Source organism: Symphalangus syndactylus, chromosome 1 (assembly GCF_028878055.3).
Source record: "Symphalangus syndactylus isolate Jambi chromosome 1, NHGRI_mSymSyn1-v2.1_pri, whole genome shotgun sequence".
In the NCBI taxonomy this organism is placed as follows: domain Eukaryota; kingdom Metazoa; phylum Chordata; class Mammalia; order Primates; family Hylobatidae; genus Symphalangus; species Symphalangus syndactylus.
The window spans coordinates 157,597,780-157,612,362 of NC_072423.2; the positions used below are offsets into that span (position 1 = coordinate 157,597,780).

Below are 14,583 nucleotides of genomic sequence, written 5' to 3' on the forward strand. Positions count from 1 at the left end.
AAGTGCTTGACATATGTTTTTAACACTGTTAATTCATGAAGCAAAGGGAATCATTTTCATCATTTTTCTGACAACCAGATGATCTGTATCTAAACATGAAAGAAGCGTACTTTATTCACCACTGCAAGAAAATAAAAAAAACAAGGTCGAAGAAGTATTCTCAAGGTGGTCTATGTCCCTAGTGCCCTTGGCTACCGAACATGCCTGATCTGGTTTCTGCCTCACACACCATGGTCCTGAACATAATGAGAGTCAGCTCCTAGTGGCACTGTGTTTGGATTAGACTCCACTAATGTTCCTTAAGTAGCATGACTTTCAATGACTGCTTCATAACATAAGCAACTAAATTTATAATTGAGACATTGTGTAATTCACCTACAAACAAGAAATAATCCGAACATCTTTTTGAAGAGATGCTGATATGAAACCACTGATTCAATTACTCTTGGCCAATCTCGATTTGGGAATTCTTCTAGATGAAAGAAACACAAACCAGTTAAATATTTTCAGCGTCTCCATGCCCCAATCTAACAAAGTGCCTTTACTGTAAGACTACATGACCGCTGAAAGGTCAGGGCCAACGGCCCGTCAGCAAGAACCTTAACAGGCACAGTGATAGAGGAAGCCACCCAGATTGTGTACAACACACCCCAAAGCTTCCCACTCTCTAGTTCATTACCCAGCTTTATTTTACTTTATGGAATTTTCCACCAAGCTGAAAGCATGTTCCATGTCTATAAAGGTGTGTGATGTTTATTTATTGTGCCTCTCAAGCAGGTGCCATGACAGGGACCTCGTCTCATTCACACTGTGGCCCCAACATCTAGGACAATGCCCTGTAAATACTGGAACCCAATAAACATTTATTCAATCAACAATGAAGTTGAACTGGTATCCTAAGTCACAATTTAGAGTTTGGACTCAGAGGTCCATGGCTTTGCATATGATGGCCCATTTCTTGCCCACACCCAGTGAATTGAAGGAAGAAAATCTTAGAACAAATTGACAAATTTGACTCAGTTTCAGATAATGTTGTCCCTTAACTTTCTTGCATAGTATTTCTCTTCCTCACAGAAGTGAAGTGCAAAACTCCCAGAGTTTCCTGGATTTTTCTGCCATCACTAACAATTGTTTCTTTCCATGTCATGAGCAAAGAAACCGGTGTGGGCTGTTTTTCTGCAGTTTTTGAGACTGTCCGAGTAAGATGAGGAATGAGTGAGACCTTCAAGAGTCACAAACCTTCCCCTGCATTTTGCATTGATAAATTTAGTCACATATATGGATTAACGCTACCATTTTCCAGGCAATGTTATACGTTTTTGAGTGTTTATTCCTAACAGACATCAAGAAATATTTCAATATTCTGAAGAAGACTTGATGAATTTTAGACATTGTATTCATTTTCAGAGCTGAAAAATAAATAAACAATGCACCATTGGTTCACAGAGGATTTCTTTGGATGGTTCTGATGAAACCCCCCTCTTCAGACTCCCGTGGCACTGATCTGGATGAATTCACATGCAAACACAAATCTGGGCATTGCTATGCTCCAGCAGCACTAGAAGCGGGCAGACAAACACTAGGGTGGGAAAAATTCCAGTAGGGAAAGATAGTGGAGACTGGGAAATCTCACTGTAGATTTTGAAGAAAACACAAAATCTCAAAGGAGGAGGAGGCTTGAGATTGTGACTATGAAGAGAAGAACTTTGAAAGGTTTAATTTTTTTCTTTTCCTCTGAATTGGAGAGCAGGATTTCCACGGATGACCACCCACAAAGTGACTGAAAAATAGTAAACCTGAATAGGTTGGTGACTCAGGAATAGTGTAAGAGGTTCCACAGCATCCCTAGAGGATGAGATGCTGATGCAGGGTTGGCAGGGGTACCTCAGCTATAGCCTGGTGGAGCGTCAGCTCTGCTAGATCCAGCAAGATCCTTGTCTGTTGAAGACAAGGCATTCCAAACTATTTTAAAAAAGAGACATGCCCTTGAGGCTTCTAAAATTTCAAAAACATCAAATAATTATTTACTTTTCTCTTCTAGGGATCCTTTTTCAGATCCAGAAACATTAAATTAGACAGTACAAAAATCCATCAGGGAAACCCTATATGGCTTCAGTCAGCAGCCAGCCCATTACTCATTTTGTAGTTTACATGTGAGTATAGTCATCTTTCTGGCAGTCCAACAATCTGGGAATCCATTCATTCAGAAAACGTTTACTGGACATCCACTTTTTGGAGCAGACAGTGTCAGCTTAGCCTGGTACTACACAATTTGTTTTTAAACCAAAGAAATTCCCAGTCCAGAAAAGCTGCAGTTGTGCAAATTAAAAAGTGTGGGTTACAGTGTAGGATCACTTAACCAAGCAGAGCCATGTCAACGAAGAGGAATAATAAGGGAAATTGTCAAAGACGAGATCAATGATTAAGGACAGCCTTAAAAGTTATTGTCCAGGAAACGACCCAAAGATCTATCAACAAGTAAGTGGATTAAAATTTCATAACATATCCATGCAATAGAACACTATTCAACAATAAAAAGGAGCAAACTACTGATATCTGCAACAACATAAATAAATCCCAAGGTAAATAGAGTCAGTGTAGAAGCTAGACACAAAAGAGTGCCTTACTGTATAATTGCAATTATATCACATTTAGAAAATGCAAAGACATCTTTACTGATGAAAATAAGATTGTGGTTGAAGAGGAAGGAAGATGGGTATGAGAAAACGATTTTGGGGTGGTGAATATGTTAATTTTCTGGATTTATGGTGAATACATATGTAGAAACTCATAAAGGTATATACTTTATGTTTGTGCCATTGCTACAAATCAATGAAACTTAAAAAGGCAGGAAAATAATACCCAGAGAAATTGTAGCAAAAGTAGTAGAATTATATCTTTGAAAGCAAGGAAGTACAAATGTTCAAGAAAAGATGCTTTACAAAGTTGTATGCTCCAACAAGATGGTATGCAAAGAACATCCAATGCATTCCACTGGATTTTGTATTAAGAAGTCTTGGGGGTATTCATTAGGAAATCTGATCGGTGTGTTAAAGTGAACAAACTTGATTTCAGTGTGTTGATACATTAGGGGACGATGAGGAAATAGAGACAATGGCAATTGGCTATTATTTAAATAAATCTGGATTTTAAAACTGAGGAATAAAATGCTAACTAGAAAGAATGGTGCACGACTAAGAAAGATGACAGTGATTTTGTTGTTTCTGTATTGTTACGGTGGGGCAACTGAACGCACCTATAAACGGTGGGCTGAATCCAGCAGATGCGGAAGAGATGAAAGGACAAGGCATGGAACACAGACAGCTGTGACTTCTGACAGATGTTAATAATACAGGATGCTATGAGGCAGACATAAGGAGATATGATTGTCCTTTTGGAAGCATGAAATGAAAGAAAAATGAAGGGCCATCTCTTTTTTTTTCCAAAACCTCAGCCCCAATTTCTGTTTACAGAAAAACCTGTGTGTGTCTTTTGGATAAATGTAGTTTATAGGAAAAGATTATTGCGTACATGGAAACCATTATGAAGAAAGTCACTGATTTAAGAACAACATATGCGTGTTTACCTACCAACATTTCAATAATAAATTCCATTTTAGCCCAAGATGTTGATGGGGAAAGGCAGTGGCTTAAAAGCTAAGGGTAGCTTGAAAGAGAAAAATGGAATCTCGTTATCCCACCAAGCACGGGCCTCCAGCACCAAACAGATTCACACGGGGGCCGATCCCACAGGAACAAATCTCCCTCCACAACCCGGCTCAGTGACTGGCCTGGCATCAATCCCACCACCAAACTATTCTCAACCAAGAAGACTAGAGATCTCCAACAGGAACTCTAATATGTGAGAGCACTTTGAACTAAAGTCTTAAGTGTGTTAGACAGTATTTTTCTCCATCCTTGTAGAATTCCTTTCTTGAGAACCTTGCTGCTGTTTATGCCACAGTAGACCTGGCGGGGAGCTTGCACCTGCCACAGCATTTACTTGTATCTTCTGCACACCTGAGGCAGCCTCCACACAGACCACAAGGCTTGGGGGCTTTCCCGTCCTTCATTTGCCCTGGATATCAGGAGACATTACAGTGAAGCGGCTCTGGGGGACAGATAGAGGAGAGAAAGACAGTAAAAGAGAGGAAGAGAAGAAAGATACTCTTACTGGCACCTAAATAGCTTTTGGAAAAAACAGTTGCTATATAAGACATAATAAGGTATGGCACTGTTTTGAGAAGTTTTTGGTATTAACATAATAAATCTTTGATTGGAATGCTTACCCTAGGGGTTGCCAGTTAACCTTTTTGTCTGTTCATATAATTTATACCTCTTTGTGTATAGAACTATTGAATATATCATTATTTGTAAAGCTGCTTAAATGTCCAGCTCAGCACATCGCATATATACGAACATAAGCGTTCAAAGAAATAAGTGATTATATACATACAGACAGAGACATATACATATGTATATATGCCTGTGTGCTAGAAACAGAAATATAGTGGTAAAGATCATACCTGATTTCACTTCAATTTTTCAGAAGTTAGCATATAATAGATGTTCAGTAACTTTTGAAAGACTTCAGCATTCCTAAAAAAAATTCATTTGTAAATTCAGTAGTCACTTTCCCTTTCATATCTTATGTGAAAAATGAATAAATATTCTGAAGAGCCAAAAGAAAAAAAGAACAAAAACAAGCAACATTTTTAAAAAGAGAAAGGTAAAACTACTGTTCCTCATTTCAGAAAGCTTCCTAAATTTTAGGAAGTGGTTTAAAGTTCCTGTCACTCTGCAAAGCAGGGCACAATACATGATGGTGCCAGGCCCCCCTGAGCTTGTCCGTGGTGGGGCCTGTGTACTCCCCAACCCCCCGGCGGGCGGCCTGTCACGCACACTAGGTACTTCCCGAACACGCTGTGCCCCTTCCCCTGAGAGGCCCTTTAGGACACGGGTTCCTCTGGCAAGAATGTGCTCTTCCTCCCCTCCTTTGAGCTGTTCATTTCTTCTGCGGCCTCCAAGCTCCATTGGCGTAATTCCCGCAAGTCATGTTTCAATTGCCAAAGTCTCACTTTGTCGTCCAGGTTGGAGTATAATGGCACAATCTCAGCTCACTGCAACCTCTGCCTCTGAGGCTCAAGCGATTATCTTGCCTCAGCCTCCCGAGTAGGAGTAGCTGGGATTAAAGGCACCCACCACCATGCCCGGCTAGTTTTTCTATTTTTAGTAAAGACGGGATTTCACCATGTTGGCCAGGTGGGTTTCGAACTCCTGACCCCAAGTGATCTGCCCGCCTCTGCTTTTCAAAGTGCTGGGATTACAGATGTGAGCCACCATGCCCAGCACCTCCAGTATTTTCTTTTATAACAAAGGGTCTCATGCCCATGCAGGAACAGGGAGTAAGATAAGAAGTCAAGAGTTGGCACTCCAATTTGTCTAAGCAATTATGCTGTTTCAGCTTACAACAATTCCAAGAGATAATAATGCTGGTCTCTATTATGCAGCTAAGGAATCCACAGCTCTGACCCTTATGTTACACAATTCAGGGGTCCCTAGGGTCTCCCCCAGGCCTCTGTGCCATGCAGCCACGTCCCCATCACACAGGTGTACACCCTTCACTATGGACTCCCAATGCCTGCTGTGCTCTGGTTACAAATTAATGACCTGAGGCTGTGGCCTTCTGGTGCCCTAGAAAGTGGGTTTTGAAATTGTTCCAGCACAATGAGTCCTTCACATGCTACACCAGTCAAGCTGACAGGTGCCCCAGCCTGGAACAGCACGCAGTAGCCTTTTGCTTATACAAGAGAGACAAACAGACAACAGGGCATTGTTAGAGTGAATTCCAATTGCCTATCTCACATGCTGTAATGTGGTTCAAGAAAGGACCTGAAGAAAAGATGCAGAGATTGTCTTCCGTACTTCGAAAAATGGTATAAGCAGGGGAAGCTGGTGAAAGAGAATTTGAAAATAAATAGCTGTATGTATATTTACATCTGTATCTCTGTCTGTATCTTCATTTCTATTTTATTTCTGTCTCTGTATGTGTCTCTAATAAATATCTGTGTCTCTATCTCTGTCCCTATCCACACATCTGACTCTATTCTATCACTGTGTCTACAGTTACTTGCATAGCTCTGTCTATATCTATAACTATATATCTACATAGCCAAATCTATCTGCCTGATCTTCCCAAGAGAACCCTGGCTGCACACCAGGCTCTGTGAGTCGCCCTGCACTGCCTCGTCTCAGAGTGTCCCACTTGAGTTCTTAAGATTCATTAGACCTTGCCTTACCTGAGGCAAATACTTACAGGAATTATGGCAAGTTTTCCTGGGCAGAGCTTTCATTATCAGTTTTTGCAGATTTTCTTTGCCCTGGGGGAATGCTCACATATTTATGGGGCTGTTGTTTTCTGTTTTTCTAATTAAATTCAGCACAAATCTTTCCTCTGATATTCTCATGTAAAGCCTTAACCCAAAGCTTAAGTTTGGCCTTAGAGGTAGTAATTCACCTACCCACTGATTCAAAGATTCAACTAGTATTTACCAAACTCCTAGTGAGGTAGGAAGCAGAACTTGAATCTGAAAGTAGGGCTTGGACTCCAGACCAGATTGAAAGCTGCCAGAAACAGGGAAGAGGCAAAGGCACCTCTACACAAGACACCCCACCAGTGCCATCTCAGTTTGCTGTTGCCATGGCAACACCTACAAATTGCTGCCCCTTTCCATGGCAACACCTGAAAGTTACCACCCTTAGTCTAGAAATTTATGCATAACCCACCCCTTAATTTACATGTAATTAACAGTTTGAACGTTGGGAAAAGTATTTCTGGGTCCATTCTCTGCTCAAAATAAATAGTCTCAGAGTATATCAATTGTTTTGAAAATATGAATCAAGAGCAAATAAAACTTTTAATGTAAAGCGCCAGAAATCCTAATGCCACCCTGGGACCATGCTTTCAAATATGGCCCTCTTCAATGAAGTCACATAAAATATGAGCAAAAACACAAATGTGAGCGCACATAGCTCTGAGCGCAGCACTGCCTCTGAGCCGCCACTCAGCACACAGCCTATGGGGTCACCCTGCTCTGCAAGGAGCAGGACCTCTGCTGCTGTTGTGCATTGTCACTTCCATAAAAGTTGTTATCAACACCACTAGCTCACCCTTGAATTTTTTCCTGGATGAAGCCAAGAACCCTCCCAGGCCGAGCCCCGATTTTGGGCTTGCCTCCCCTGCAACATGAGCACAAAGCAGGGACTGTTTCATGAGCCTCAACTGGCTGCAGCTATCCTGACAGTTCTGAGGCTCACTTTTCTCTCCATCTGATAATTCCTCTAGGGATGTACCTGCTGCTAGGTGTCACCTCAGGGATGTGTGCAGCACCTGTTACCTCTGGACTGGCTTTATGGTGATATAAAATCCTGTTCTGTGACTTGTGGCTGGTGTTATCCACTTTGTAATTCTTTGGGGAAGCATTCCTTTGCTGATGAGTATATAATTATCTTTAGTTTCTTCTAATTTCACTGAAATATAATCTTCCTTCTTCTGAAACAAAAATCACTACATGCTCCTTTTATTTCTATAATTCATTTTTAAAAAATTTCCTACTGTCCTTTTTTTGTTCAAATTAACTCCTCACATTTTTATTCTCACAGCAGACTTAATTCATTTTCACTTAAAATATGTATTATAGTCATGGGTCTCCAAAGACATTTTGAAATATTCCCATATTAGAATATGATATTAGAATAAGATATTCAATAGATCTTGTCCATATTAACAAGCAAAGTTTTGTGATTTGAAATCCACATTGGTATTTTCCATTGAATTATGAATAATCTTATCAACAAAGCATCTTATTATATGACTTTGAAATAATTTAGGCCAAGATAGGAAGAAGAAAATCTAATATGTATTGATTGCTTCTAAATCCATGTGTGGTCTCATATAATCTTCCCACCAAGTTCTCCCAGTCCCTTAAGAACCGTTAACCTCACTTTGCAAATGAAGAGACAGGTTCAGAGCTGGCATTTGGGATGGCTATGCTTTTGATGTGAGTAAGCAACAGAGGTATAATTATAGCCCCACTGTCTTTCCACATCCCACACCCCATCCTTCTATCCTTGTGCAATATAAAAATTAAGCCAGGAAAAAAAAATGTTCAGAAGTTAAGTATCAGTACTGTTTGCATTCACCAGCATTTTAAAGATAGTTTATTATGCATGTGTTTCAGTCACCAAAACACATATACAAGAGAATTTATAAATACCATGGAAAGTAAGAAGCCATGGGGAGTAAGCAGCTTTACCATCTAATTAATGATCTCTTGGGCTAAATACAGGGGTTTTTATTTAATGAGATATCATTTAGTAAGTTTAAATATGTTTTTAAAAGGCCAATAAGAACAGCCCAAGATCTGGGAGAACAAATTAGATGGAGAACATCAAAATACCTAGTTTTCAAATATGAATAAAGTGAATCAAAAATGCACTAATGATATGCTAATGCTACCTTAGACAGCATTTATAAAAATGAAAGATCATCTCATTTTATCCAGGCAAAATTAGTTATGAAGAAACTGTAAAGTGTTTAGAGAAAAACTTTCAGAATGAAATAAAATGAAAATTGTATGCCTCCTTCTTCCTGAAGTAACTGTTTTCGGTCTCTATTTTCAGTTTACTTTTAGGCAGATGCATGCTTTTAAGTATAAATAATGTGCTTCACCTCTAATGTATGATTTATTGATTGTAAAATATCTGTTAATTATCTCTGTAAAAGACAAATAATTTACCCAACTTAATCCACCCATTTTTCTCCTGATAGATGTATAAATAATTGCATTCTTAGATATTTTACTGATGACATAGATAGCTTGACAGGCCCGTCTTAACCTCCATTTCTTGTTTCAGCTGTAGTCTCCTCACTATATCAGAAAAGAAAACCTGTGATTCATACCCAATCTTCCCTTCCTTCCCTCTACTTCCTTCCCCTGCTGTATTTCAATGCTTACCATTCTTTTTACATTTCTACATTTTTAAACATGTAAATTCGTTCGCACAAGCACAAGGAAAGTAGCCGCCGTCTATCAGTTGACTCCTGAGTGAATCTCTTTATGTTAATAGCTTGCCAAGAGACATTAATAGAAGACAACACTGAGCCTCTTTCACATCATTTTCACTAGTTACAAATTCAATAAATATGGGGTCTTTCTTCCGTCTGACTAGAGATAAAACTTTTTCCAAATTTTTTACCCTTGTGTAATGCAGGTCTCTGATGTGCAGAGAGTAGTATCTGTCTTCTCACTCCTAGTGACACACTGATTATGTTTTTGATATGGTAGGTAGCACCCTACTTCTTTTCATATCAATGACTGAATTAGACTGGTACGGGGCTGGTCTAATATAGAGCACCATGTGTATAGATGTAGGATGTGTAACCTTTCAAATGGGAACCTCTGATGGAGGCAAGAGTGGATATGCCATCGTTGAAATGATTAGAGGGGATAATGTCACTGAAAACATTATATGAATGAAGGAGAGAAGAATCGGAAGAGACAGAGAAGGAGCATTCAGAGAATGAAGATAACTAGAAAGCTCACCAATAAAGAAAAGCAGTAGCAATATTAAAAAATAATGGGGTCTCTGTACGTTTCATTTGCAGAAAAGAGGTGGAGTCAGGTAAGTTCTGAAAAACAACCATAGAAGTTACAGCATAGCATGACACTTAGGTGATTCTATCCGGGAGAAACATGAACATACTTTTAAAATTGAGAGGGAGGCAATACGTTGGGACAACTAACTGATGAAAAGGAGAGAGAATGTCGCATACACACACAGACAAACAAACAGAAATACAACGGAAGGCAGTGGGGAGTTGTAAGGTTTTAAATAGGGCTATGCTTTGGTCTAATTTCATTTCTCAAGGACAACTCAGGATTTAATGCAGAGAAAGGATTGTAGGATGCACAAAAGTTTAACAAAGTTAACCAATTAGAGATTCTTACATTATTTTGGTTAAGATAAGCTGATGGCTTGAATCAGGATTCTAGTCTTGGGACTGGAAAAAATGGAGCCATATAGTATTTGTTAACTGATTAGATGCTGAGGCCAAAAAGCAAAGATATATCTTAGAAAACTCCTAGATTTTAGAATTGACAGACTAGATACGATGCCATCTGGGAAGAATCAATGATGTGCATGTTTTACTTTACTACAAGGTGTAGCTGAGGAGAGGTATGGTGATATAGTTCAGACATTTGTCTCCACCTGAATCTCATGTTGAATTGTAATCCCCAATGCTGTAGGTGGGTCCTGGTGGGAGGTGGTTGGGTCATGAGGGTGGATTCCTTATGATTGTTTTTGCAATCGTGAGTTATGGTGAGATTTAGTCATATAAAAGTGCATGGCACCTCTCCCCCAGCTAACACACTGTCTCCTCATTTCTCTCTCTCTCCTGCTCCTGCTTTTGCCAGCTTATGTGCCTGCTCTCCCTTCACCTTCTGCCATGATTGCAAGCTTCCTGAGGCTTCCCTATAAGCTGAGCAGAGGTTGGGACCATGCCTCCTGTAAAGCCTGCAGACTTATAAGTCAATTAAACCTCTTTTCTTTATAAATTATCTAGTCTTAGGCATTTTTTTTTTTGAGACGGGGTCTTACTCTGTCACCCAGGCTGGTGTGCAGTGGCACGATCTTGGCTCACTGCAGTCACCACTTCCTGGATTCAAAAGATTCACCTGCCCTAGCTTCCCAAGTAGCTGGGATTATAGGCACACACCATCTCGCCTGGCTAATTTTTGTACTTTTTAATAGAGATGGGGTTTTGCCATGTTAGCCAAGCTGATCTCCAACTCCTGACCTCAGGTGATCCACCCACCTGGGCCTCCCAGAATCCTGGGACTAGAGGTGTGAGCCACCACGCCCAGCCTCAGGTATTTCTTATAGCAATGCAAGAACAACCTAATAAAGAAAATTGGTATCGGCCGGGCGCGGTGGCTCACGCTTGTAATCCCAGCACTTTGGGAGGCCGAGGCGGGCGGATCACGAGGTCAGGAGATCGAGACCATGGTGAAACCCTGTCTCTACTAAATGTATAAAAAAAAAAAATAAGCCGGGCGCGGTGGCGGGCGCCTGTAGTCCCAGCTACTCGGAGAGGCTGAGGCAGGAGAATGGCGTGAACCCGGGAGGCGGAGCTTGCAGTGAGCCGAGACTGCGCCACTGCACTCCAGCCTGGGCGACAGAGCAAGACTCTGTCTCAAAAAAAAAAAAAAAAAAAAAAAAAAAAAAAAAAAAAAAAAAGAAAATTGGTATCAAGGAGTGGGGCGTTGCTATAAAGATACCTGAAAATGTGGAAGCTGCTTTGGAACTGGGTAACAGGCAGAGGATGGAAGAGTTTGAAAGGTTAAGAAGAGAGGAAGGTGAAGGAAAGTTTGCCACTTCCTAGAGACTGATTAAATATTTATGACCAAAATGCTGATAGTGATATGGACAGTGCACTTCAGGCTAATAGGGTCTCAGGTGGAAATGAAGAAATTACTGGAAACTGGAGCAAAGGTCATGCATGTTACACTTTACCAAAAAACTCAGCTGTATTGTGTCTGTGCCCTAAGGATCTCTGGAACTTTGAACTTGATAGTGATGACTTAGGGTATCTAGTGGAATAAATTTCTAAGAAGCAAAGCATTCAAAACATGATCTGGCTTCTTCGTACAACTTACACTCAGATGCAAGAGCAAATAAATGACAAAGTTGGAACGTATATTTAAAAGGGAAGCAGAGTATAAAGGTTTGGAAAATTTGCAGTCTGGCCATGTGGCAGAGAAAGAAAAGCTTTTTTGGGAGAGGAATTCAAGCCAGCTGTGGAGCAACCGCTTGCATTAGAAATTTGCATAACTAAAAGGGCGCCAAGTGCTAATATCCAAGACAACAGGGTAAAGTCCTCGAAGGCATTTCAAAGACCTTCCAGGCAGCCCCTCCTATCATGGTTCCAGAGGCCTAAGAGGAGAGAATGGTTTCCTGGGCCGGGCCCAGGACCCTGCTGCCCGGTGCAGCCTGGGGACATTGCTTCCCACATCCTGACTGCTCCAGCTTTAGCTGGGGTTCAAAGGGGCTCAGGTGCAGCTCAGGCTGCCACATTGTAGAATGCAAGCCATAAGTCTTGGTCACTTCCATGTGGTGTTAAGCCTGTAGGTATGCAGAATGCAAGAATGAAGAATGCTTGGCAGCCTCCACCCAGATTTCAGGGGAAGTATGAGAAAGCCAGGGTACCCAAGAAAAACCCTGCTGCAGACGCAGAACCCTCACAGACATCCTCTGCCAGGGCAATGCCAAGGGGAAGTGCTGGGTTGAAGCCTCCATACAGAGTCTCCACTGGGAGCTATTAAGACCTGGAGATGCATGTTTCTAGTTCCATGAGTGGTTCCGGTTGACTGAAGGTCAATGAGAAACCTGAGAATATGGGAAGTCTTTTACTGAAATGCCCTTTCTTATGCAACATTTCTTTATGATTATGAAGGAAGCTAGCATGGATAAAAAGATTATCTACAATTAGGACTCATTTTCTAATAGCTATTTTGTAACATTTATTGTCATTCATAGCATAATAAGTATTATATAGATTATATATGCACTTTCCACCTAATATTTCCTTTATTGATTTATTAGTTCTTTTACTTGTCCAAACTTATTGATTACCTACCCTGTGTCACAGGCCTTTTTATATGCTGGGAATATAAAGGAGGAAAAGATAAAGTTAACGCCTTCATGAATTTATACCCATCTGTGGAAATACAAATTCTTAAGACATTGAAAAGTACTACAAAGTAATATATACCTGCAGGAGAGAGTAGTGTTTTCAGATAATTAAGAGTGACCCATTTTGTCTTGTGGAATCAACTTATTGGGTCACAACCAGCTGTTGTTGTTATAAAGAAATGATAGAAGAGATTAGGAGATAGGATAAAATATTTTGTGAACATAAAATATCAAAGTATACGTGTAGTAGGTATTTTTGCAAAATACTTTTCCTCCAAATATATGCACTCGTATACATATTTCAACCACACCACTCTGGCATTTACAGGTGTGTGTTTGCTTATGATGTAAAAGTACTGAATGACACATGGTCTAAAATTGTATTTAACTTGTGGCAGAAGCGATGATGATAGACTAGGAAGAACTTACTCCAGGTCAGTGATGAGCTTTCTGAAGAGATAACCTTTGAGCTAAGACCTAAATTATGAAAATGGCCTAAATTTACAGTTTGGAGAATGGACTCTAGACATAGGGAACAGTGAGTGCAAAGACTTGTAGACTAACATAAGCTTGATGTGTGTAATGAACAGAAACAACAACAGAATGGCTGGGAAAATGAGACTCGGGAAGAGTAACCAGAGGTAGAAAACGCATCTACCTTAGGCCCTTCTGGGTGCTGGGATCTCTGTCTTCTTTCCCATTGATTCTCCTGGGTTCGTGACCTGTGCTGTTTGCTCTGACAGTGTCAGTACTCAGTGCCCCACATAGCAGAGAAATGTTCTCTCCATCAAATGACCTCTCAGGAGAACAAGTGGGGTCTGGATCCACAAAGTGTTCCTGGATTGATCACTAATGTTTCATCCTGGGGAAAGCCATCCATACAGACATTTCCTTGTCCTCTTAGGTTTAATCGTCTTCCTCTGTGCAGTGTAGGTAGATGGTGTGGAGCCTACTCATTACTCTATGCACTGCCTAAGACAGCATCAGAAACAGAGGAGCCCAGAAAAGCCTTTAGAAGAAACAAATGAATAGAGTTCAGTCAATTGACCTTATTTAAAGCATAGAATTCATATCTGCATTTTCTGAGTTTTCCATTCAGTTATCGATATTCATCAATATGCCTTATGGTCACTCTATCACAAATCTAATATAATCTATTGGATTGGAAAGTATAGCTTTGTATAAGTGATTACTGTAATGCTTACTAGTATACTAGTTAATTGTAAACATACTGAAGACACTGTGGGAACAGAGTTGGCCAAATCTCTCTAGTTTCTGGATTATGTAGCTAAGACGTCCATATCTATACCTGTGTTTATCTATCTGTCTCCATTTATCTACCTAAATTTAATCAAATTGGTTTGTTTCTTGACTGAGAAAAAGGAGTGTTAATTTGACTCTTTCATTTTAATTAAATTTAAGAATACGGTTAACATATTTTCCTTTCTTTTTCTTTTTTTTTTTTTTTGAGACAGAGTCTTGCTCTGTCGCCCAGGCTGGAGTGCAGTGGCGTGATCTCAGCTCACTTCAACCTCTGCCTCCCAGGTTCAAGCGATTCTTCTGCCTCAGCCTCCCTAGTAACTGGGATTACAGGTGTGTGCTACCATGCCCGGCTAATTTGTGTATTTTTAAGAGAAATGGGGTTTTACCATATTGACCAGGCTGGTCTCTAACTCGTGACCTCGTGATCCACCCTCCTTGGCCTCCCAAAATGCTGGGATTACAGGCGTGGGCCACAGTGCCCAGCCCATATTTTCTAAAGAAAAAATAAGTGGCCATGGTCTAAAATTTTCTACTTTTAACAAAGCACATTATAAAAATTAATAGT

General features: G+C 40.3%; 1 long non-coding RNA gene across 1 annotated transcript in view; it reads right to left on the reverse strand.

Annotated features, from left to right (window-relative positions):
- Positions 1-1,309: 1,309 nt before the first annotated feature.
- LOC129487884 (uncharacterized) overlaps positions 1,310-14,583 on the reverse strand; it is a 164,574-nt gene continuing 151,300 nt past the window's right edge. The window contains exon 3 of the long non-coding RNA XR_008659510.2: positions 1,310-4,110. This is a non-coding gene — a long non-coding RNA (uncharacterized lncRNA). The remainder of the gene's footprint in view (positions 4,111-14,583) is intronic.